This window comes from Ovis canadensis, chromosome 1 (genome assembly GCF_042477335.2).
Source record: "Ovis canadensis isolate MfBH-ARS-UI-01 breed Bighorn chromosome 1, ARS-UI_OviCan_v2, whole genome shotgun sequence".
Classification (NCBI taxonomy): domain Eukaryota; kingdom Metazoa; phylum Chordata; class Mammalia; order Artiodactyla; family Bovidae; genus Ovis; species Ovis canadensis.
Window position 1 is genome coordinate 34310911 of NC_091245.1, and position 26175 is coordinate 34337085.

Consider the following 26175-nt stretch of genomic DNA (forward strand, 5'->3'; position numbering starts at 1 on the left):
TTATTAGTGGGTTGTAGGTGAACCTACCCTCTGCTGTAGAGTGGGGCACTATCTCTATCTTCCAAGTCTGTTCTTCTACAGACATCCTTGAAAAGATGATCTGGACTAAAAGCACAGTCAGTGCCTCTGCTCACAAGTCACACAGAAATGTGAAAGACCTATGGAGAATTATCTTCCAACAAGAGCTAGGTGTATTGTAAGTAAACATCAGCCATGATGAGTATGGTGGTGGTTGTGTGCTTTGCTTTAGTATGGTGGGTCTTCCCTTGGTATCTTTAGTTATGTAGTTCCTCACACCTCCCTATCCTCCCCTGCTGGCTAAATACTCTCTCCAGTTCTAGCATCTCCAGTGCATCTTTCCTGATCACACTAATTCTACTGGAGCTTTCCTCACTAAACTCTGAGAGTGTCATTTGTCTCATTTTCTTGGCGCTTGGCAAGTACAGTTTCCTTCTGCTCAAGATCTTTGCAAAGCCTTTTCCTCTACTTGGTATTCCTGCTTATCTCTCTTCAGGTTAACTCCACTCATTCTTTATTCATCAGCTTAGATAATATTTCCTTCAGAAAGCATTCTTGATCTCCCTTATACCCAGGCAGTATTAGGGTTCTCCTTTTGCTCCTGTGGCATCAGTAGTGACCTTTAAGTGACATTTATTTCCTGGCTTCCCATTGAGACTTGGAGGACCCTGTTCTGGATGACCTGTTCTGAGTTTCCCAAGTTCTGGAGGACCCTTCCCTGCCTAGCACCTGTAAATATCACATGGAGGCATTTAATTAACATTAAGAAATGAGTGAATAATTGCGTGAATGTACGAACAACCACATCACATATTCATGCAAAATTAACAAACAAGTCTAACCTTGCTGGGAGCTCCTGGAACATGTCCAGTGGTCACAGACACATCAATCAGTGTTTAATATCTGTGGACTGATTGAGGAGACATGTAATTTGTCCTTTTACTCCTTTTCAGATGTGCCTGTTTCATCTTGCTTTAAAGGATATCTGTGAGATCAAGTGGACTTCTATTTGAGAGTGTAAAACATATATTATCAAAAGCTTTATTCATTATGATTTAAATAAGGAAAAAATTCTAGCAAGCAAGCCTCTGCAGAGCAATTGAAAGCCATAAGCTTCATATTTCTTTAACTTGGTAAATATCAAACTCATTTCATCTTTAATAGTTTACAAAATCAACCCTAGATTAATGTTCTGTTTATAACATTGACAGCAAGTTTCAAATTGCAACTACGGTTTTACAGTGGCTTTTGAAGGTTAATATTGGAAAGAGTGACAGAATAGTCACTGTGAAACCTGGAGCTGAGTCAGAGGTGGCTCCTTGTTTTTTGTTATGTGATAAAACTATATGAAGAATGGAAAACTTGGGAACTCAAACCAAAGGACAGGACACTTGGGGAGATAGAGATCACAGTGATTAAAAACTAGCCATCTGGGGACCAATGAGGCTGCCTTTGAATCCTGCTTCTCTTAATGACTGAGCCTCAGTTTCTTCATTTGTAATAGCAGGAAACTATGACCCACATCACAGGATTGTCATGAGAATTCAATGAAGTAACACGTCATTTAAGAAAAGAAATTTTGCACAGCATGTGGTACATCCTAAGCTCTTAACCGATGTCAGCTGTTATCATTATTATTACTAATATTGTAGTCAGAAAGACCTGGATTTTGTATCCTTGGCAGTAACTATGTGCTGCATATCTCAAACTGAGGGACATGAGGAGTCACTTAACTCTCCTAAGCCTTAGTGTTCTCATCTATAAAGTGGAGACAATAATAATACTTGTATCATAGGGTTGATATGAAGATAAATTGGCAGATGACATGTAATGTGATTAAGAAATGTGTGGCATATGGTCAGCACTCAGTAACTAGTAGGCAGAAAAAGAGTGGTGATGATGATTATTATTCCCTGAATCACTTTTTTGGTTTTTCATTTGTAAATCTGGGAATGCTGGTGTGGTTGTTAAGAACTGGAAATGATATTTACAAAGCGCCTAGCCCAGTGGCAGGTACATATTAACTAGGTCCTCAAGAGATGGAAGCTATAGTTTCTAGTCTCTCTTCCTGCCTTTGCCTGGTTTCCAGCTCTGGATCAACAGATGCAGCAATTTAGATTTTGGGGTGCTTCTCTGACAGCACTGGGAGGGGGTGAGGCCACCAACTGGAAACTGCAACCTGGAAGTGAACTTCCCTAATCAGTGCTGCAGGATTCCAACAGCTGGTTCTACTTAGGAATCAATTGGAACCTCCTGGGCCCCTTGCTCTTTTTCTGCAAGGAGCAAATGCCATCCCACAGCTAAGATTTAGAAATTTGCCACGCCGTATCAGAAACAGATCCAGCCTACGGCAAGGTCAAGGTTCCCCAGGCTGAGGCCCCAGCTCTGGAGCCTCTCAAACTTCGCAGTGGCCTTGGAGGCAGAGGCTCTGGACTGAGGTCAGGGCTGCCTGTGGCACTGCCAGCAAGCACTGTCCTGTTGCTGGCTGTTAAGAACCGCCACCCAAACTCCAAAGTGCCCAGATTTCCATTTCAGAGAGTGAGTCAAGTTCGGATGTGGAGAGCCCATTAAACAACAATTTTTAGGATATGAGTGTTAGAATGCAAGAATGCATTTGATTTGGAAAGGAATTGCTTCCTAAATGCCTGCCTTATAATTTCTTCCATCTGTCCACATTTCTGGGGCCCTTGAAGGTTTTTTGGGGCCTCTAGAATGGCCAGTTCTGGCCTTGGGTTCTGTAGGTACCAGACGATGTTGGTGAATAGCCTTTGTCCTCACTGCCTGAGGCTTGATGAGTCATTAGGTGAATGAGCAGCAGGCTGAGTGAAGCTCTAACTCTAAGTTTTTACCAGCTGTGTGACCTCAGGAAAATCCCTTGCCTTCTCTCAGCTTTCGTTTCCTGATTTGAAGAACCCAGGGCAGGGCTATATGCTCTTGAAACTTCCTTGCATCATATTGATTTTCAGATCCCAAGTGATCACAGATGCTATAATTGCTCAAAGGATGAAAAATATCAGTTGCTATTCCTTGAGTCATGATAAGTACTTTACTATGTCAGTGAATGAATGAATGCAAATATCTATGATCTCTTTTGGAAAAGAGTGAAAAGGGATAAAGTGGCATTTTGAGCACCTATTATATATTACACACTAGTCTAAAAGACTTAACACCTTTTGTTTTGTCCTCTTTTCACAGGATTGGTGGGTGGTATTTTCACAATTTATAGATGCTCCCAGGTGGTGCTAGTGGTAAAGAGTCTGCCTGCCAATGCAGGAGATGCAAGAGACACAAGTTCGACCCCTGGGTCAGGAAGATCCCCTGGAGTAGGAAATGGCAACCCACTTCAGTATTCTTGCCTAGAAAATTCCATAAACAGAATAGCTTGGCAGGCTACAGTCCACAGGGTTGCAAGGAGTTGGACATGACTGAGTTACTGAACACAGAGAGGTTAAGTAACTTGCACATAAATAGTGCAATCAAGGACTTCAACTCAGTTTTGTTACTTGGAAAGGGTATTTGGACGTATCTTCCTCCTGGATTTTGAGCCCTCCTCCTATGTGTTGCTGATAAACAGGAAGTGCTCAGGCCCAGGGAAGTCCTGAGTCAAGACTGGTTAAATGGATAATGCAGATCTCAGTGACCCTTTTGGAGAGGAGCAGGTTCTGCCCAGGGTGCACAGGGGGTGGAGTGGGTGGGAACCGGTAGAGCCCAACCTCCTGAGTCCCCTGGCCTCACAGCAGTCCCCTACCTGACATCTCTGAGCCTACCCACTGCTTCTGCAGCAGAAGCAGGGAGAAGTGGTACAAAAACAAAAAGGAAGAGAGGAGGAGAAGGAAACAGGAGGCAGAAGACTGGGCCCAGCTTGACTAGAGCCTGGAATTCTGGGAAGCATCCTTTCCCTTTCATCAGGGCACCTCACCTCCCCTGTTTACCCACCTGTGTGGGTAAACCTGGTGCCAGCCTCTGAAGACTCCTGGGAGGAAGCCTCAGGCCCACTTTCCAAACTGGGAGATGGATACCCAAATGCACTCCCTTCCTCCCCCTCCCCAAGCCATCTCCCTCCACCCCACCTTACCACCTTAAAAAAGTCCTGCTGCTAGTCCTAGGGACTATGTCCTGGTGGCAGCAGCAGGACAGAGAACCTAGGATTCTTTGCTCTGACTCAAGACACTTCCCTGACTGCAAGCATCTGAAATTTGGTTAGTCATGCTTTCAGTTTTTTTCAACAAACAATTTCCATGCTCCTACTTTGACCCTGGCACTTCTAGACTCTAGATCCAATAAAACAGTGAACAAAATAGAATCTATGACTGCCCCTATGGCTCTTAGAGCCTAATTGGAGACTGAAGTGGAGGTAGGGGGCATTTTAGTTTTCCATGGCTGCTCTAACAAACAGCTCAGAACTGGATGTCTTAAAATAACAGAAATGTTTATCCTCTCAAAGTTCTGGAGGCTAGAAGTCTGAAATAAGATGTTGAAGTTGGTCCCCTCTGTAGATGCTAAAGGGTAATCAGTTCCAGGCCCCTCTCCTAGCTTCTTACTGGCAAGCCTCCATATTCCTTGCTTGCAGACCATCACTCCAAGCTCATCTTCCAATTACACATTACCTTCTCCTCTGTCTGCCTTCTCTCCTTCTCTTTTCTTATTAGGACGTTTGTCACTGGATTTAGGGTCCACCCTGATCTAGGGTGATTTCCTTTCAAGATCTCTATCTACAAAGACCCTTTTCTAAATGAGGTCACATTTGCCTGGGTCCCAGGTGCACCTATCTTTTGGGACACTTTATACAACTCACTGAGAGTGGCAAGAATAAAATGAAATCAATAAACAGTGATGTAATTGTGCATGGTGCTAAGTGGTGAGATAAGAAAAGAAACCTGGAAAGTTGTGGAATGAAGATATAGTCTACCTATTGGATACTTAACTTCTCTGAACCTCACATTATTTACCTTGAAAAATGAGGATATTAATGCCTAACGGACAAAGTCAAGGGCTTCCCTGATAGCTCAGTTGATAAAGAATCCACCAGTAATGCAGGAGCCCCCAGTTCAATGCCTAGGTTGGTAAGATCCTTTGGAGAAGGGATAGGCTACCCACTCCAGTATTCTTGGGCTACCCTTGTGGCTCAGCTGCTAAAGAATCTGCCTGCAATGCAGGAGACCTGGGTTCAGTCCCTGAGTTGGGAAGATCCCCTGAAGAAAATGAAAGTGAAAGTCGCTCAGTCGAGTGCGACTCTTTGCAAAGACTATACAGTCCATGGGATTCTCCAGGCCAGAAGATTGGAGTGGGTAGCCTTTCCCTTCTCCAGGGGATCTTCCCAACCCAGGGATCGAACCTGGGTCTCCTGCATTGTGGATGGATTCTTTACCAGTTGAGCCACAAGGGATCCTCTGGAGAAGGGAACGGCTATCCACTCTAGTATTCTGGCCTGGAGAATTCCATGGACTGTGTAGTCCATGGTGGTGCAAAGAGTCGGACACGACAGAGAATTTCACTTTCACAAAGTCAATATTGAGATTCAGTTGCTAGAGAGTTAACATCTGTAGTTGTTGATTGAGCAAATGACCAAAGTCCCTGGCAGATGTGTATGGGATTTCTTTTTCCACTAGCCTCAAATGTTCCTTCTCCTCCTCATTCATTCATTCAATATGTTTTGAGCCCCTATTCTGCACTAAACTGCCCCCCAGGCCCTGAAAATACTACAGGAAACAAAATAGACAAAAATTTGGTTTCCTCATTGAGTTTACATTTTCATCATTATGGTGATTAACTTAAATTGGTTAACTTGACTGGGCTACAGGATGTCCAGCTCTTTGGTCAAGCATGATTCTGAGTTTGTCTGCGAAGGTGTTTTTTGGGCAAAGTTCACATTTACATCAGTAGGCTGAGTAAAGCAGACGGCCCTCCCTAATGTGGGTGGGCCTCACTCATCCAGTCAGGTGAACGCTTCATGCTAGGTCTCTTTAGGCATGTCCAGCTCTTTGCGACCCTATGGACTGTAGCCCACCAGGCTACTCTGTCTACAAGATTCTGCAGGCAAGCATATTGCAGTGGGTTGCCGTGCCCTTCTACAGAGTATCCTCCTGACCCAGTCTCCTGCATTGGCAAGTGGGTTCTTTACCACTAGCGCCACCTGGGAATCCCTTAAATAGAACAAAAAGACAGACACACTAACCCCACCCCAACCCCCACCACAAGTGAGAGAGACTTCTTGAGAGACCACCTATTGATGATCTTTGAACTGAGACATGGGCTTTTCCCCCACTTTATGACTCAAACTGAAATATCAGTTCTTCCTGGGTCTTCAGCCTGCCAGCTTTACAGACTAGAACTTATACCATCAGCTCTTATTCCCAAGCCTCTGGCCTCAGACTGGAACTACACCACTAGCTTTCCTGGATCCCAGCTTGCTGACTACAGATCTTGGGGCTTGTCAGCCTCCATAATCATGTGAGTCAGCTCCTCATAATCAAGCGCCCCGCCCCCCTCCCCCCACCTTTCTGACTCTGTTTATCTAGAGAACCGTACAGTCACCATAATCTCCTTTGAATTTGTCCAGCATCTTCTTCATCTTTTATCTCTGTTTACCTACCAACCACCTTGTAAAGTAGGCAGAGCAAAGTCATGAAAATCCCCATTTTACAGAGGAGGAAATTGAGGCCAAGGGAAGAGTCTCTTTAGCTGTTGTGCCCCAGGGCTGATCTTGCCACAAGAGAAACATCCTTGTGTCCTGCAGCCAGAGGACATGTAGGAAGATGGATAAAAACATCATGCTCAAGTCAGCTTTTCTAAACCTCTTTAACAAGAGAGCAGCATTTTGATTGTGATTATCATTTTTCTTTTTGTGGCCAGGGTGGAAAAACTATTACTCTCCTCTTTGATTTTTAATATAGCATTGGTCATCAATTAGAAACCTCTTAAGATTCCCTCAGGGAGAAATCTGAGACTGTTAAAATGTGGGCTAGGCAAGTCTTATGAAATAATATATTGATAGAGGCAAGATCTTTTAGGAAAGCTTCAAGTAGCCTTTAAAAAACAGTCTGGATGAGTCATGGCAACTCAGGTTGAAAGAGATTTTAGAGTTTGTCAGTTCCAGTCCCTTCCTTACACAGCAAGAACACTGAAGCCCAGAGAGGTCAACTGGCTGCCCAAGGTCTACAGCTTAAAAGGAGTATATTGATCCTGTTGCTCAGATGCCTGGAGTTCCTGTCCAGTCCTTTGTTCATTATTTACTGCATATGTACTGAATGCAGACCACCCTTCCTACCCCTGCTCCCTCCCCCACACTTAGGGTCATTTCATGCCCACCCTGTGGAGTGGACTAAAATGGTGGTAGAAAGGATATTCACAGCCTTAAAATGCAGTTTAACACTTGTGATCCTGCATTTGTAAGCAAAATATTTTGGAGTCAGGCAGACCTGGGGTTCAAGCCTAGCTTGAGGAAAAGCAGCTGTGTGGTTGGCATTGTGCTTGGTGCTGAGAAAATATTGGTAAACAAGATCTTGTCTCTGTCTTCTAGGATTTACAATTAAGTAAAGAGGAAATTTCAATATATGAAATGATGATAATTTTAATCATCATTGTTCTCTGATTTCCTGGGATAAATGAAAATTTTGGATGGCAGGGACCTGCATGAATGCTGTTGACAAAGCACGTCAGGGTGAAATCAGAAATGGCACAAATGAAACCTGCAGAATACAGTCAGGCCATTCCCCTGCTTAAGGTGCTTTGATGGCTCTAAGGGTAAAATCCTTGCTTCTGAGCAGAGTATTTTTTAAGTTCCTTCTGCATGTTATTAACGCCGCATGGCTCAGTCCTCTATAAATCTCACTTTTTGCTCCAGCCACACAAAGCTCCATTTAGATCCCTCATATTGTCTTTCCTATCGTCATGCTGTTCTCTCTGCTGAAGATGCGATTCCTCCTCTCCTCTCTGCTTAACGAACCATTGTCTGTCCCGTAAGACACCACCTCTTCTCTGCATCCCCTCAGACCCTCTGCGTGCTCAGTGGCCTCCTGTGGCTACCTCCATGAAAGCAGCAAATACTATCACCTGTGTTTTTGTCTGTGCCCTGATTGATAGAGCCTGCTTATGCCAGCAACTCCCCGACACCCAGCATAGAATCTGGGGAAGAGAAGGGCTCAGCAAGTGTCGGTGGTATGAATGAGTGAATAAGTAGTAGTCATTCTTAGCCACCTCCTCAAGCCTTGGTTTTAACACGTTAACCAAGCGTTCAGTCAAAGCGTGTTAGAAAACAGAAATCGTTTCCCTGCTGTGTCCAAATGGGGATTTAATTTCACCCAGGGTCTCATGGAGCCGTCTAAATCTGTTGCCACCATTGATGTAGGTATGGATCTCAAGGATACCAAGGGAAGCTGGAAACTCCTGGCAGAGGGAGATTTTGAGACTCAATTCTCTTCCAAGAGGGCTCAGAAGTGGTTCTTGTGTTGTCAATGTCAAGAAAGGAGAGAAACATCCCAGTTCACCAACTGTTTGCAATGCTAGACTAAGGGTTTTCATCCTATGGTCCATGAAGAACCTCCTGTAACTTAACTTTCTCCTGGGATTCTCATGGTTTAATTTAATGAATGAGTGCTATGGGGGTCAGAAGGACAGGACTGGAGTCTTTGATTCTTCCACATGGTGGTTGTGTGACAATCTGAACCCTGGTACCTCCTTTGTAACATACCAACCTCATGTAATGGTGGACCAGATCCAACAGGAGGACATCCGGATCACTGGCCCAGCATCCAGTGCCTCATGCAAGGGTGCATGCTAAGTTACTTCAGTCGTGTCCAGCTGTTTGTGACCCTGTGGACTATAGCCCACCAGGCTCCTCTGTCCATGGGATTCTCCAGGGAAGAATGCTGGAGTGGGTTTCCATGCCCTCCTCCTGGAGATCTTCCCAACCCAGGGATCAAACCTGCATCTCTTATGTCTCCTGCACTGGCAGGGAGGTTCTTTATCACTAGTGCCACCTGGGAAGCGCACCCCTACCAATACCTCATACACATCCAGTAAATGTGACTTCCTTCCTTAGCACAGATACTCTCTTCCAACTCATGCTTCAACTGTTACCCTTGACTAGCCATGTCTGAACTTGGGAAGATGCTTCCTAAAATCTGGTAAGAACAATGAGACAAGCACTTGCATTATAGAGTGGTTTCTATGGACCAGGCACTGTCCCCACAGCATTCCTATGGGGAGATGCCATTGTTACCCAGTATTGTTATCCCCAGTTTTCAGATGAAGAGACATAAGTACAGAGAGGTCCAAATCTGGCTAAAGGCTACAAAGCTGCCAAGTGGTGAGTCAGGGATTCTAGCTCTAGAGCCCCGTGGCACTAATAGATCTGGTCCACCACACATACCTCAGTCAACTGGAGGTTTTGGTGAGTGGTAGCTAGCTAGTGGTGCTATCAAACCACTACAGTCTCAGCCTAAAGCAAGGAAACATGATCGTCCTGGGAGTTTGTGGAGGTCACGTATTGACAAATGTAAATTTTCCCATACTTTTGGGAACATTGAAAATACTTCTAGACACCCGTGTCTCAATGCTTTTACTTTCCTAATGCTTTCAGTCCAGGGATCCGAGGACGGAAACCCCAGCATAATCTAAACTTCTCATGAAAAAGAACACAGAAAGAGAGAGAGGAAAAAAACAGTTGTAATCAAAGTACTAATGACCACATTAAGCACCTCACTTGAGTTTAATAAGTAATACATTTTATCAAAGACAATGGCTTAAAATTTACCAATAACCTTCCATGTAGTGTCTCATTTGACGTTACTAAAAAACCATGATTCACTGAGAGCCTACTGAGTGCAAGACACTTTATTAGGCCTTTTAAAAATGTTATCCACTCTTCACGATAATGAGAGATGTATATTATTTTATCTGGCTTATAGAGGAGGAAGCAGGCTCAGTTCAGTTCAGTTCAGTTCAGTTCAGTCGCTCAGTCGTGTCCGACTCTTTGCGACCCCATGGATCGCAGCACGCCAGGCCTCGCTGTCCATCACCAACTCCCGGAGTTCACTCAGACTCGCGTTCATCGAGTCAGTGATGCCATCCAGCCATCTCATCCTTGGTCGTCCCCTTCTCCTCCTGCCCCCAATCCCTCCCAGCATCAGAGTCTTTTCCAGTGAGTCAACTCTTCACATGAGGTGGCCAAAGTACTGGAGTTCCAGCTTTAGCATCAGTCCTTCCAAAGAAATCCCATGGTTTATCTCCTTTAGAATGGTCTGGTTGGATCTCCTTGCAGTCCAAGGGACCCTCAAGAGTCTTCTCCAACACCACAGTTCAAAAGCATCAATTCTTCGGCGCTCAGCCTTCTTCACAGTCCAACTCTCATATCCATCCCTGACCACTGGAAAAACCATAGCCTTGACTAGACGGACCTTAGTTGGCAAAGTAATGTCTCTGCTTTTGAATATGCTATCTAGGTTGGTCATAACTTTCCTTCCAAGGAGTAAGCGTCTTTTAATTTCATGGCTGCTTATCACCATCTGCAGTGATTTTGGAGCCCCCCAAAATAAAGTCGGACACTGTTTCCACTGTTTCTCCATCTATTTCCCATGGAGTGATGGGACCGGATGCCATGATCTTTGTTTTCTGAATGTTGAGCTTTAAGCCAACGTTTTCACTTTCCTCTTTTACTTTCATCAAGAGGCTTTTTAGTTCCTCTTCACTAATCTGATCTTTGTCATAAGCCTTTGAGGCTGGCTCTCTAGTGATAACAGATGAGGAAACAGAAGCTCAGAGAGGCTAAGAAACTTGCTCGAGGTCACACAGTGAATTAGAGGCAGAGCTGAGTCTCACACCCAGATTTTTCTGACTCAAAGTCTGAGTTTTGAACCACTGTACTGCGGTTCTCCAAGTAATCCATCATGTAGGCAGGTATCATATCTGTTTTGCAGTGGGGAAATTGAGGTAGTGAGTTGGGGGTGGGGGCAGTGACTTAAGATTCTCCAGCTTCATTTGCTTTCTGCTCTCATCATGCTCTGTAACTGTACACAAGGGCTTCGGAGCTGTTGGCACTGGGCAGTGTTGGGATCTGACGAGCAATCAGTAAATGGCAGCTGTTGTCATTTGCAGTGCGGCAGCTCGGCAGCCCACGGCCTTGGGGACAGGCCTGGTACCTGCAACCTGGACCGTCTGCATTCCATTTTGTGCTGGCTTGTGCTTAGACCACAGAATTTTTCTATCATTTGCATTCAATGCCTGGCACGTACCACCCCCAAGAAAAGCCACCTGAGTCTCTGCAAAGACAGCTCCATCTGTGTGGGTGGTGCATCTGAATGGATGTGGCTTGCCTGAGACTCTTGGAGCAGAGACCCAGCCCCTGACTCACGCTGAGCTGTTCCCTATCCGGCTGAGGCTGGCCCAAGAGCGGCCCCCTCTGCCTCAGAACCAAACCTGGCACCGTCTTCTTGGCACAGACCTCCAGCTGCAGCTTTTGGACTCCCGGCTACAGTATTACTCACTCACTGATTCTTCCTCTGGCATCTGCCAGGATCCAGGAAGAGGGTTATGTAGCCTCTCTTTCTAACTCAGCTTTTTCCCTGCCTTCTTTATTATTGGTTGAATGGTGGGAGCCAAAGCTGAATTTCTCCCCCATTTTCTCCAAGAGCAGTATCCAGCAGGAATCATCTCTGTACTTGAGAGACTCGGGAGAAGTCAACAACCAGTGCTGGCTCTTGGCCTCCAGAGGAAGAGTTAGTCACTTGGTTACCGCTGGCTGAAATTGATTGGGAATGTCACGCGGAGGAAATGCGCTTCTTATGAGCTTAGTAGAGCATGGTCTTCATGCAAAAATGCCCTTTTCAGTGCACAGAGAAAGTGGCAAGCTGATTTCCTCTCGTGGGAGTTCTGATTCTAGTTTCCTAGGTGCTGCCACGAAAGATTTCTTTCTACTCACCACACAGAAGTTTTGGGAGGCATGTGACAAAAATGTGGAGTTGGGAAAAGGAAAATGAGATGTTTTAACACCTTGTCTCATTTTATCCCCACATAGCCTATGATCATTATCCCCATTTTCCAAGCAAAGTAGGGTCTAAATTTGTCCTTGCCTGTCCAAGGTCACATAGTTAGTAACTGGCAGAGCTAACATATGGACCCAAGTCTGTCCAATGCCAAAGCCACAGCAGGAAAAGAGGCTCTTCATCTCTGTCTCTCCCTGTGTCTCCTCTTTTTCTCTCTTTTCCATTTGTCACCTCCTCTTACACCCACCTTCCAAAAAGTCAGAGATTTTCCAAACGATTACCTAAGACAGTACACTGCCTTGCATACAGTAGGTTCTCAATAAGGACACATTGAATCTGAATTGCTGTGCCACGCTTTTTAAGTATGTTTGCATTTTCTAAAAGTATTCCTGGAAAAGATAATACCTGACCCCAACAACGAAAAGGTGAATTTCTAGTACAAGGAATCTTTGCTCGGACATTTCTTCTACTGCCTTCTCTTCCCCTCCCTCCCTTCTTTCTTCCCTTCCCTTCCCTTCCTGTTCTTTCTTTCAAAACATTGGCACTAACCCAAGTGCTTTGTCAGTATTTCCTAATTTAATCCTTATCACCACTGTATGGCTTCCCTGGGGGCTCAGATGGTAAAGAATCTGCCTGTAGTGCAGCAGACCTGAGTTTGATCCCTGGGTTGGGAAGATCCCTGGAGAAGGGAATGGCCACCCACTCCAGTATTCTTGCCTGGAGAACTCCACAGACAGAGGAGCTGAGGAGCCTTGTAGGCTACAGTCCATGGGGTCACAAAGAGTCAGACATGACTGAGCAACTAAAACTTTCACCACTGTATGAGGTAGGTACTGTTATTATCAGCAGCATCCCATTTTGCAAATAAGTAAGTGGAGTATGGACAGCATGGCTTAGATGTCTGCCTAGGAACACACATCTCAAGCATCAGCATAGGGGACATTTGAAGGTGGACAGTCAGGTTCTTTAACTGCTGCCAGTGCACTCCTCTGCCTGTCAACATGGGGCTAACTTCCTGGAGCCACTCCCATCCCTCGTACCTACCTGACATTGTACAGTTTCCAAGGTATGTTCACGTCTCATTCCATTTAATCCCCAGCATCATTTATGAAGGTCAGACCATCATTCCTGTTTGCCACAAAGGAAACTCAAGCTCTGAGAATTTAAGTGACTTGCTTAAGGTCACACAGCTGGTAAGGTGCAGAACTTGGGAACCCAACCAATGTGTGGTCCTTTTATTTCTATGAATGAGGCCGGTGCCAGGAATTGGAGATGACCGGAGAAAAGACAAAGCTTTGAACAGGGAAAAAAGAATGCTCAGTGTGTTCATTTTTCTTTCTTGATAGTTGGACACAGGAAATGTGTGTGTATGTGTAATAACCATGAAAGTGTTCCTCAGACCTTGAGGTTTTAATAAAATGTGAAAAAAACTTTACCAGCACGTTCCCTTCCCTCCTGGTTTTTGGGCTGTGCATAATTTAAGGAAATGTAATCCATGTGTCTGATTATTCATACTTCCATCATCAAAAAATATTGTTGATTCTTTGAGGAGCGTTTGATGTTCTGGAAACCATTTTTTTTTTTTTTTTGAGGGCAGCAGAGAAGAATTTTTTTTTTTTTAAAGCATCCTTCCTTTTTCCTACTATTTTATTTCCCTGGAAAAACATTTTATGGCATTTGAATAGGAGATGAACAAGTAGTCACTAGAATATTCTACATTTTCCTATACATGTTTCTGTGTGATGAGTCCAGGAATGTAGTTCTTGGCCTCAGGGGTCTGACATAGCGGGGAGGAGAATGAATACTTATGGAATGTCTACTCCATGAAGCTACTTTACCTTCAAGGTCTTTTGCAGTATTAATAATCCACCTGGGATGAGGTGTAATTGGGTCTATTTTCTAGAAGATCGGAGTGAGGCTGTAGTGTTTCCGGCTGAGATACAAATCCAGCTTTGCCTGACTCCAAAGCTGTGCTGCTCACACCCTACAGCTCCTTCAAAAGAACATAAGGGTGTTTGCCATCCAGTCAATCCATTATCATTTCCATCCGCATCATCATCCTTATATCCTTAACTGACCTCTGCCCCCGGGCCACGCCCTCCCTTGCTCTTGTCTTGAGGGAGTGAGAGTTAAGGTTCAAATTCAGTGTCCCCATTCATCTGTATATACTGCATGATGGTTGCAGAATTTGGTGTGGGGAGGGACAGAGATGAGCATGACCATCTCCTCTTCTCAGGAGCACCAAATCAAGCAGGGACAGCAGGTATACACCCACCTCTAACAGTCCCTTCAGGATTGGGAACACGGCAGCCTAAATGCCACCTCCTCAAAGAGACCTTCCTGGGAGGAGCTCAGCCTGGTGCTCTGTGACAGCCTGGGCGGGGGTGGTGGTGGGAGGGGTTGGGGGTGGGGATGGGGTGATGATGGGGGGTTGTGGATAAGGTGGGAGGTGGGAGGGAGGTGCAAGAGGGAGGGGACATGTGTATACCTATGGTTCATTCATGTTGATGTATGGCAGAAACCAACTCAGCATTGTAAAGCAATTATTCATTGTAAAGCAGTTGTTCTCCAACTAAAAATAAAAAAATTTTTAAAATATGGGAAGGAGAGAAGTGATTGGGGCACAAATGAGGCAAGATTGGCCGTGGACTGACCGTTGTTGAAGCTGGGTGATAGGGGGTTTTCATTATGTTATTCTGTCTGCTTATTTTTATGTTTGAAATTCTTATGATAAAATAAATGCTAAAACATATATGTTCTGAAAAAAGAGAGAGACCTGCCCTGGCCTCCTATCTAAAAAACCCTCTACACTCTATCACTTCAATCTGTTGTAATTTGCAAAACAGAACTTTTAACAGGATGACATTTTTCTTGTTGTTATACTTACTGGTTTGTTATTATCTATCTCTACTCCTCTCCCCTTCCTACTAGAAGTAGAACAGTTCCTGGCATATAGAAGGCACTTAAATATTTATTGAAGGAAAGCTTGTCTTCTTTATCATTGAACCCCTAGACCCTGAAACAGACTGGGTTTTTAATAATAACATTATCCAGGACTTATTGAGCAAATTCCAAGCATTCTTTGAATGATTCTACATGTGTTACATTGTCTGGTTCATCTCACTTAGCTTTACCAGACACCTCTGCGGTAGTTGCAATCATTAACTCCCATTTTGCAAATGAGGAAACTGAGGCACGAAACAGCCAAGATCCCAGAGCTGACAAGAAGTGGGGTTGAATTACAAACACAGGCAGTCCTGATCCCAGAGCTGGAGTTCTTAACCACGATTCTAAATGTTTAATAAACACATGTATGATTGAGACAACTACAGCTAAGCAGAATGTGGGACTTAGAGGGCATTTGGAAGCAATGTGCTATGTGTAGAGAAGAGAATCAATGCACTGTAGCTGACAGAATCAAACTGTTGATTAAGCTCAGTCATTGGATGGGTAGGATGTGAATGCGTGTATTCCAGAGTAGAGTCCAGAATTAGAGCCACAGTGAGGATGAAGGAGAGATTAAGTACAGAGAAGGGAGAGTGGAGTGGGCATTAAGGCTGAAAAAGCCAGAGGGTCTAGAAAGTGGAGGGCTTCGTATGGGAACAGGTTAGCAGGGAATGTTTCTGCACAGGGGGAGCCTCCTGTTTTAGGCTGTAATTAGCCTTTTTTTATTCATTTACTTGGCTGCATAGGATCTTAGTTATGGCACACAGGATCTTCATGTGTCATGTGAGAGCTTTTATTGCAGCATAAGGACTCTCTGGTTGTGGCGTGGGGGCTTATTGCTTCTCAGCATGTGGGATCTTAGTTCCCTGACCAGGGATCAAACCTGTGTAGCCTGCATGGCAAGGCAGATACTTAACCAATGGACCACCAGGGAAGTCCCCAGGCTTCTGTTTCAACTCCAGTGCAGATTGCATGTCATGTCTCAATTAACTGTTCAGTCATCTCAGCAGGTCACCATTACTGTTCCCATTGTACTCATGACCCTGTGGATGCTCAGAGAGCTGGAGTTTCCCAAGTTTGTGTGTGTTCAGTTGCTTCAGTTGTGTCTGACTCTTTGAGACCCTAGGGACTGTAGCCTGCCTCTGTCCGTGGGATTCTCCAGGCAAGAATATTGGCGTGGGTAGCCATGCTTCCTCCAGGGGATCTTCCCGACCTGGGATCAGAAGTGCATCTCCTGCATTGGCAGGTGAATTCTTTGCCCACTGAGCCACCTGGAAGCCCCTTTCCCAAGTTTATTAGCTGTTAAATGGCAGAATTAGAGCTCTACCTCCTGCCTACCCAGGCTGTAAGCATTCCCACCACTGCAGGGAGAAAGAAAGGATGCCTTTTTTTTTTCTTTTTAATGCTTTCCTCAACCTCCTGAGGGAACGGGAGAGAATTCACGACTCTCCTCTCCCTTCTCAGCATTTGAGGCCGCTTCCTGGGGACAGAGTTTCTGATGTGGAGGGAGGGGTGAGAGGATGGGCATGGTGTGGTTGGCTGGGGCCTTAGTGGTGAGAGAGCCCGGTGGAGGAGGGGAAACGAGAGGAGAGACAGCAAATTGTTTCTGGATGGAATTTTCCAGACGGGGCCTCAGTCAGAGAACAAATGTGCCTTCTGAATTTTCACTATAATTGTTATTGACCTTCAGTGCAATGAGCAAAATTGCTCTCCCGTACCCCTCCGCCCCCACCCCTTTTTACCAAATTGTTTTCCCTGACTTTTCAAAAATGAAATTTGGCTGCCTAGCCCCAACTGCCGACTATGGGAAAACAAAGCAACTCCTTATGGCCCCAAATGGAGCGTTGGCAATTAATCCATTGATCTCAGTAGAAAACCCTATTGTATCAGGGCCCGCCAGGAGAAAGCTGCATCCTGCCCCTCTCCCGCCCTGCACAGAACGTTCATTGAAGTCAACCCCCAAATTGATGGCAGGATATGGCCCTAAAAGCCTCCAAATTAAAGGGGCCCAGAAAATAATGTTGGCTGGGCAGCGGAAGCCAGGGTGGAGGAGGTGGGGGAGAGTGGGGGAAGGGGCTGAGCTTCCTCTGGAATCCATGGGTAGGAGCAGAATGGCCGGGTGTAGAGTTTCTGGTTGCCCTTGACTCTCTATGCTCCTTAGCTTGCTCTGCAGCCTCAGACCCTCAGACGTCTCATCTGCTGATTGTTTGGCTTTTTGTTGATGCTGTTGCATGTGTGATCAGTCATGTCCCAGTCTTTGTGGCCCCGTGGACTGTAGCCCTCCAGGCTCCTCTGTCCATGGGATTCTCCAGGCAAGAGTACTGGAGCGGGTTGCCTTTCCTTTCTCCAAGGGATCTTCCCATCCCAGGGATACAACAAGTGTCTCTTGCATTGCAGGCAGATTTTTTACCTTCTGAGCCACCAGGGGAGCAAATAAATGCTAAACAAACATTCAAAGGATGTTAAGCCTTCAAAGAATACCTACAGTATCAGTCGTGTCCTGTTGTAGGTATTATTCTCATTTTACAGTTGGAGAAATTTAGGCACCCCAAGATGGAATGACTTGTTTAAAGACACACAATTGAGTAGTTCATTCTGATCCCAAAAGAGTGTAAGCTCTAGGAAAACCAGGATACTTTTTGTCTTATTCAGAGATACAGCTCCAGTGTCTATAGACCTATATCCAAACTGTTTCTAGTGTGGTGCTGGATATGTAGATGGTGAGCAAGAAATACTGGCTACATAGATGAAAAAACTGTATTTTGCTTTTTTCTAGGATATGTGGGGCCCTAATTCTTCTCTGCCTACCTCATTGCTATATTGCCATTTATCTAGTCCTTACATTTTTTCAGTAATCTTTCTGTAAGGATCTTCTGATAAATCCCCCATAAGGTTCAGTTATAGGAGGGAATTGAGTTTCTTCAGACAAATAGAAAAGGTATACTTACTCTAATCTGAAAACAAGAACTATAATGCCTTTAAATTTCCCATTCTATCTTGGCTTCCAAGGAGTTCAGAATTGAATTTGGTGCTTAATTTCATATTTTCCTTGAGTTAGATTTTGAGTAGACTTCCTTCATGAATTTTGTGGTTTTAGTTCTTTCTCTGATTCAATTTTTGGATGTTGAGAAGACAGTCTAGTAATAATAGTGCCCACGATGTCAGTAGGACCGTATGTTGTCCAGAGCCTCCTACATGTCCAAGATCTCTACTGGGAAGCCCTATCCAAGCTCAGACTTGACTATAAGTTTCATTGTTTCTCTACACCAGTAGTTCTAGTAGATTGAGGTGAAGGTGGGATGGGTAATTTTGCCCCTTCAGGGATGTTTGGTAACATTTGGAGGGATCTTCAGTTGTCACTGGCGTTAGTGAGCAGAGACCAGGGATGCTGCTTAACCTCCTGCAGTGCACAGGATGGCCCCATAACAAAGAATCATCTAGCACCAAATGTCAATAGTGTCAAGGGTTGATAAACCTTGATCTATACCTGTGAACTGTCATGAAGCATCTCATGGAAAGAACTTCTCTACTTTTTCCTTCTTTCTTGGCTGAAAGCACTCAAGGAAAGCCTTTGGCCAGGCTTCCCATATGTTCTCTTCTGAGCAGACTATCCACCCCCATCCCCCAACCCCCAGCTTCTGTCTTGCTTACACATGAGAGGAACCCAGACAAATGAGGGCCCTATCTTATCCATCTTCTGATCTTTCAGTTTTGCACAGTTTGTAGCATGGAGACTTTTCTATTTAAGGTACAAGGTGATCTCACATCTTTGGCACTGAGAGAAGAGAGATAATTTCAGAATGAAATAATTTTCTTTTTCTGATTGCCTTCAATTACACAGTCCCAAAGAGGAAGTTAATAAAAATATAGCTCCCCGGAGATCTGTACTGATAAGTTTTAAACAGAGCCTGAATATTTTCGCTGTGTTAGCATCACTGTGATGAAGGCATTCCCCGTGTCCACTTCTGCCATCCTGTGTTCTCTTAGTTGACTGTCAGTAGCAGCAGCCCTTTGGGCCAAGGGACAATTTTACTGCCAACAAGCTAGATCCATCCTGGCACTCTTACAATCTCTAAGCTATAATTTTTCTCCCTCACATCAAGCTGTCTAGTCTAAATTCCTGGGCATCTGCCTTACTTTCCCTGCTTGACACCTCAGGTCTTCCTGGGGCAAAAGTTAGACTCGAACTCAAGCCTCATGAGCTGGAACCCTGCTGCCCATTCTCTTTTCTTTGGTGTGGGCAGAGAGAGGGAAGAGGCTGGTCCTGCTTTCCCGACTCATCCTCCACTGACTGGGTCCTTCCTGCTGTGAACCATGAATGGGATGATTTCCATGGCTCCATATAGTTACCACCCATTTGATTTTCAGCATTGCTTGTGACTGTGTCCCAGTGAGGGATGGTACCTCCTTGGTACTGCCATTAGGAGAGGTGAATTCACGCTCACTTAATCAAGTAGACAGCAATTCATTCCAGAGCATTTAACATTTTGGGCAAAAGTACTGCGTGACAAGCACTATGCCCACTGTTGGGCTCACAAGATTAATAATTTCCCATCACTTGCGCACAAAGAGAACAATTGGAAACATACAGTGCCCCATGCATAAGTGTTGTGACTGAAGTGAGCACAGGGGATTGGTGCCTGGAGGGTACCCATCTCAGGCTGGAGGATGTGCTCAGGGAAGCCTTCCTGGTGGAGGAGATGCCTGAGCCAGGTTGCAAAGGGCTTCTATTGGCTCAACCTGGTGGCTCAGCAGTAGAGGATCCACCTGCAATGTAGGATCTGTGGGAGATGCGGGTTTGATCCCTGGGTCAGGAAGATCCCCTGAAGCAGGGCATAGCAACCTGCTCCAGTATTTTTGCCTGAAGAATCCTATGGAGAGAGGAGCCTGGTGGGCTACAGTCCATAAGGTTGCAAAGAGCTGGCCGCAACTGAAACGATTTAGCTCTCCTTGGCTCAGCCAGCTCCTCTAGCCAGTCTGGTCTCCCCAGCGACTGTGTCACCCTGGCTCTCTTCCTCCTCATTCTTCTCAGCAATCACTCCCAACAACATCTGTGTTACTGTACTTGTGGTGGTCCTTTATTCCTAGACCAAAAAATAAATTAAAACAAGAGAGTGGTGGACCCCTTGATTTGGGGAAACTTTCTATTGGAGAAGTTATACCCCAGCCTGTGAGAAAGTTGTGGATCTCGAAGATTCAACTTGGGGTGACTTCAAGTCGGTAGCCAACAGCTTCAAGGAGCTCACTGTTTCTTGTTAGAAGCAGCTGCAGGGGTGGGGTGGGGTGGGGACACCACACGTGTCAACCAGCTCCAGCCCTGCACCCCATCAGAGAAACCAGCCCCGAGAGGCCAAACCAGGAGGCAAAGTGGTTTTTTAATGTACAGGATAAAGGGACTTAAGATTTATTTATTTATTTACTTATTTGGCTGCAGCCCATCTTAGTTGTGGCACATGGAATCTTTAGTTGTGGCTTATGGTGTCTAGCTCCTTGACCAGGGATTGAACCTGGGTCCCCTGCATTGGGAGTGCAGAGTCTTAGCCACTGGACCACCAGGGAAGTCCCAGGCACAGTATTTTTGGATCTTCTCGACAGCTCTGAGAGATGGAGGTAATTGTCCCCATTGCCTGGCTAAATGCCTTGCTAATAAATGCAGGAGACAGGCTGCAAAAGCAGGGCTTTTCAGTTCAAATCTGCTGCCTTCACACCACCCCATTTTCTTCGCATGGCTGAGACTCTAGGACCGATGAAGAGCAAAGCAGAGCCCTGCCCTAGATTCCCCTAGGGCTTGCTTTTCACCGGGTTGCTTGGGAAATGAAATAGAACCAGAACAGAGCTTATGTGTTCTGTTATGTCACACCTCTTTTTCCCAAGATCTCAAAGGCCTGGGTCCATTTATCTAGATACTCAAATTCTCAACAGGGGCGTTAGATAGATGCTGAGAGGGAAATGCTGTTTTGGAAAGAATGAAACCATTCTTGCAGTGTTTATACTCAATTCCGGAGACCTGGTTAGAAAAATATTTTTAACAAACGGAAGGAAGAGTAACTATGCACTCAACAAAATGTGGGCTGCTCATCGCAGTGAACCTTTGCCCTGGGAGTCTGTTCCCAGGGCAGGGCATGTGCAGCCCCAAACGGCCGTTAGAAGATGAAAGGGAATCTTTCACCGTTTCCTCCCATTGTCTGAGCTTTCTCCCTGCTTTGTCACCATAACATTCTTTTTTGGAATTCCATTAACATGAAGTTTTTCCCTCCCCCAGAAACAATTAAAAAGAGGAGTTGGCGAAGCCAGCCAGGAAAGACCTGTGGCTCACTCCTAAGTGAGTAACTGTCATGTGTCTTGGAAAGGTTTGCTGCTTCCGATCGAAGAGGTTGGAGCTTGAAGAGGAAAACACAGAAGTATCCTCTCTACTGATTGCAAGACGTTCTTTAGACTCTACAGTGAGGCGCTGGGAGGGCTGAACATAACCCGGGGACCAGAAGACCGAGGCCCAGTCTAAATAGGAAGCTTTAAGCACTGGCAACTCTATTTAACTAATAAGGTAACTAACAACTTCAACTGGCTACTACATTTGTATATGTGTGTGTGTGAAGCAGTCATTTGTAAGTAAAAGAAAAGGGTACTTGAGTGAGGCTATCTGTCCGATAATGTGGTTTTCATCACTGATCTGAGTACTAATCAGGATGAGAAATATATATGACTATATAGAATATATATGTATATTTTCTGTGTAAAATAAGTCTATCATTTATAAAATACTTGTTGTATTCTGGATACTTTGTGAATATTATCTTGGTTAAACCTTATAACCATATTATGTAGTAGGAATTTTTATCCAAAAGTCCATATAAGGAATTAAGGCTAAGAGATCTAGTCAGTAGTGGAGTTAGAATATTTTTTTAAGAGCACTTTTAGATTTACAACAAAATTGAGAGGAAGGTACAGAGGTTGCTAATAATAGCCCTGCCCCTACACATGCACAGCCCCCTGCCAATATCACTCATCAGAATGGTACATTTTTTACCGAGGAAAAACCTACATGTCCATAAACTCTAAGGTAAAGTCCATAATTTACCTTAGAGTTCACTCTTGGTGTTGTACCTTCTATAGGTTTGGGCAAATGTATAATGATTTATGTGTTTCATTATAATATCATACAGAGTCTTTTCAGGACCCTAAAAATCCTCTGTGCTCTGTCTATTCCATCTCCTCTTCCTCCTCACCCTTGCCTACTCCAGCAGCTAGTAACCTTTTACTAGTCTCCATAGTTTTACCTTTTGTAGAATATCATATAGTTATAATCATAGTGTGTAGCCTTTTCAGATTGACTTCTTTCACTTAGTAATATGCATTTAAGTTTCATTCATGTCTTTACATGGCTTGATAGCTCATTTCTTTTTAGCACTGAGTAATATTCCCTTGTCTGGATGTACCACAGTGTATTTATCCACCCACCTACTGAAGACATCTCAGTTGCCTCCAAATTTTTTTGCAGTTATAAGTAATAATAAAGCTGCTATGAGCATCCATCCACGTGCAGGTTTTTGTATAGACATAAGTTGTCAGCTCCTTTGGTTAAATACCAAGGAGTGTGGTCGCTGGATCATTCAGTAACAGTATGTTTTGTTTTTATAAGAAACTATCCAACTATCTTCCAAAGTGACTGTACATTTTGTGTTCCCACCAGCAATGAAGGAGAACTCCTGTTGCTCCACATCCTCACTAGCATTTAGTATTGTCAACATTCTTGATTTTGGCCATTATAATAGGTGTGCAGTGGTATGTCATTATTTTAATTTGCATTTCCCTGATGACATATGATGTGGAGCATCGATTCACATATTGGGTGGGCCCAAAAGTTCATTTGAACTTTTCCATAAGTTGTTGGAAAAATCCGGATGAGCTTTTTTAGACATCCCAACACTTATTTGCCATATGTATATCTTTTTTGATGGGCTTCCCTGGCAGTTCAGCTGGTAAAGAATCTGCCTGCAATGTGGGAGACCTGAGTTTGATTCCTTGGTTGGGAAGGTCCCTTGGAGGAGAGCATGGCAACCCACTCTAGTATTCTTGCCTGGAGAATCTCCATGGACTGGGAGGCTACAGCCCTTAGGGTTGCAAAGAGTCGGACACAACTGAGCAAGTGGGCACAGCACAGCATTTTCTTTGATGACCTCTCACTTAAAATTGGGCTTGCTTTCTTATTGTTGTTTTAAGTGTTCTTCATATACAATAGTTTATAGTTTAGTACAATAGTACAGTAGTACAATAGTTTATTACTAGATGGAAGGTAATGGCACCCCACTCCAGTACTCTTTCCTGGAAAATCCCATGGACGGAGGAGCCGCAGGCTGCAGTGGGCTGCAGTCCATTGGGTCACTAAGAGCCGGATACGACTGAACGACTTCCCTTTCACTTTTCACTTTCATACATTGGAGAAGGAAATGGCAACTCACTCCAGTGCTCTTGCCTGGAGAATCCCAGGGACAGGGGAGCCTGGTGGGCTGCCGTCTATGGGGTCGCACAGAGTCGGACACGACTGAAGCGACTTAGCAGCAGCAGCAGCAGATGTGTCTTTTACAAATATTTTCTCCTAGTCTGTGGCTCATTCTTTTAACATGGTCTTTCACAGAGCAGAAGTTTTTACTTTTCATGAAATTCAGCTTATCAATTATTTCTTTCAAGGATTTTGTTTTTGGTCCTGTGTCTAAAAAGGCATGACCATATTCAAACTTATTTGGTTTTCCCCTGTGTATTTTCTAAGAGTTTTATCATTTTGCATTTTACAATTAGATCTGTGATCTACTTTGTGTTAATTTTTGTGAAGGAGTTTGTGTAAAGATTCTTCTTCTTTTCTTTTTTGCATATGGATGGATGGCCGGTTGTCCCACCATCATTGGTTGAAAAGACTGTCTTTGTTCCATTGTATTCCCTTGGCTTCTTTGTCACAGATCAGTTGATAGTATTTATGGGGATATGTTTCCGGGATCTCTGTTTTGTTCCATTGATCAGTTTGCAATTCTTTTACCAATAGCGCACTGTCTTGATGGCTGTAGTATTATAGTAAGTTTTGAAGCTGAGGAGGGTCAGTCCTTCAATTTTGTTCTCCTTCAGTACTGTGCTTTCTCCTCTGGGTCTTTTGCCCTTCCGTATAAACTTTAGAATCAATTTGTTGGTATCTATGAAATAACTTTCTGGGATTGTGATTGGAAGTGCACTGAATCAGTAGCTCAAGTTGGGAAGAATTGACATTTTGACTACACTTTGCCTTCCTAGCCATAAACATGGAGTATCTCTCCATTTCTTTAGTTCTTGTTTGATTTCATTCATCAAAGTTTTGTGGTCCTCATTTAGATCTTTTACATATTTTGTAAGATTTATACCTAAGTATTTTGTTTTCTTGAGTAGTAGTCTTTTTAATTTCAAATTCTACTTATTCATTATTGGCATATAGGAAAGTAACTGACTTTTATACATTAACTTTTTATTTGCAACTTTTCTATGATTGCCTTATAGTTTCAGGAGTCTTTTTTCTTTTTCTTTTTTGTTAGTTATTCCGAATTTTTTACTTAGATGATCATGTCCTCTGCAGTCTTATGTCTTCCTTCCCAAACTGTGTACTTTAGAATTTCTTATTCTTATCTTATTGCATTAGTAAAGACTTCCAGTATGATGTTAAATGGAGCAATGAGAAGGGACATCCTTGCCTTGTACCTGAACTTAGTGGGAAATTTTCATTTTCTTATCATTAAATATGGTGTATAAGCTGTAGGATTTTTGTGGATAGTCTTTATCAAGTTGAGAAAGTTCCTGTACATTCCTGGTTTACCCAGTTTTCATCATGAATGGGGTTTTTAAATTTTAAAAAAATTTCATTGGAGTATAGTTGATTTACAAAGTTGTGTTAGTTTCAGGTGTATAGCAAAGTGAATCAGTTATACATATATCCACTCTTATTTAAGATCCTTTCCCCATATAGGCCGTATTGAGGGGTTCCCTGTGTCCCTAACTAATAGGATAACTAATAGGAGGTCCCTATTAGTTATCTATTTTATATATAGTAGTGTGTATATCGGAGAAGGCAGTGGCACCCCACTCCAGTACTCTTGCCTGGAAAATCCCATGGATGGAGGAGCCTGGTGGGCTGCAGAGCATGGGGTCGCTAGGAGTTGTACACGACTGAGCAACTTCACTTTTACTTTTCACTTTCATGCACTGGAGAAGGAAATGGCAACCCACTCCAGTGTTCTTACCTGGAGAATCCCAGGGACGGGGGAGCCTGGTGGGCTGCTGTCTCTGGGGTTGCACAGAGTCAGACACGACTGAGGCGACTTAGCAGCAGCAGCAGCAGTGTGTATATAGCCTGGTGGGCTGCAGTCCATGGGGTCACAGAGAGTCGACATGGATGAACACTGCCCAAGAAGAGGAAGAGTGTATATATATCAATCCCCATCTCCCAATATATCTCTTTGCCTTCTACCCCTTTGACAACCATAAGTTTGTTTTCTATATCAGATACTCTATGTCTGTTTTGTAAGTTCATTTGTACCCTTTAAAAAAAAAAGATTCCACATAATAAGCGATATCATATTATATTTGTCTTTCTGTGTCTGACTTACTTCACTCAGTATGACAATCCCTAGGTCCTTTCATGTTCATGAATGGGTTTTACCATGAGTTGGATTTTTTCAAATAGGTTTTCTTCCTCTATTGATATGAGTATGTGATTTTCCTATTTTAGTTTATTGATATAATGGATTATATTAAATATTGAACCAGCCCTGCATACCTGGAATAAACCCCACTTGGTTGAATTAGGATTCTGCTCTTTCTGATTCAAAAGCCGCTCCTCGCACCACTGCATTCAAACACCCCTGTGGCCTCTAATGCTCATATTAGTATTTGGCATGCACAGTCTTGTAGTCATTCATACGTTCAGTCAAGGGGCTGTCAGATACTGTTCTAAACAGGAAGATTCCAAGTTGTAGAAGATGGCTTTTACTAGTTATCTAAAATTTGTGAACTTCAAGTATGTTTACAATTTGTAAATGGAAATATTAATATTTACCTGAAGATTTGTTTGGGAGGATTTCTTGAAAGACATGTATGTAAAACATCTCAGGTTGTGCTTGGCATATGGTAGGTATTCGTATAAGATTCTTGGCACACTCACACTGGTCAATTTGAGAAGAATAATTATTTAAGGAGTTACAGACAGGGTTAGAGA

General features: G+C 43.9%; 1 long non-coding RNA gene and 1 other non-coding gene across 2 annotated transcripts in view; one reads left to right on the top strand and one right to left on the bottom strand.

Moving 5' to 3' along the window:
* LOC138441778 (uncharacterized) overlaps window positions 1-26175 on the top strand; it is a 94364-nt gene that overhangs the window by 60978 nt on the left and 7211 nt on the right. The window contains exon 3 of the long non-coding RNA XR_011257432.1: window positions 21208-21489. This is a non-coding gene — a long non-coding RNA (uncharacterized lncRNA). The remainder of the gene's footprint in view (window positions 1-21207; window positions 21490-26175) is intronic.
* On the bottom strand, window positions 20432-20504 carry TRNAG-CCC (transfer RNA glycine (anticodon CCC)). Its single transcript has one exon. It is a non-coding gene; the product is annotated as a tRNA-Gly (tRNA).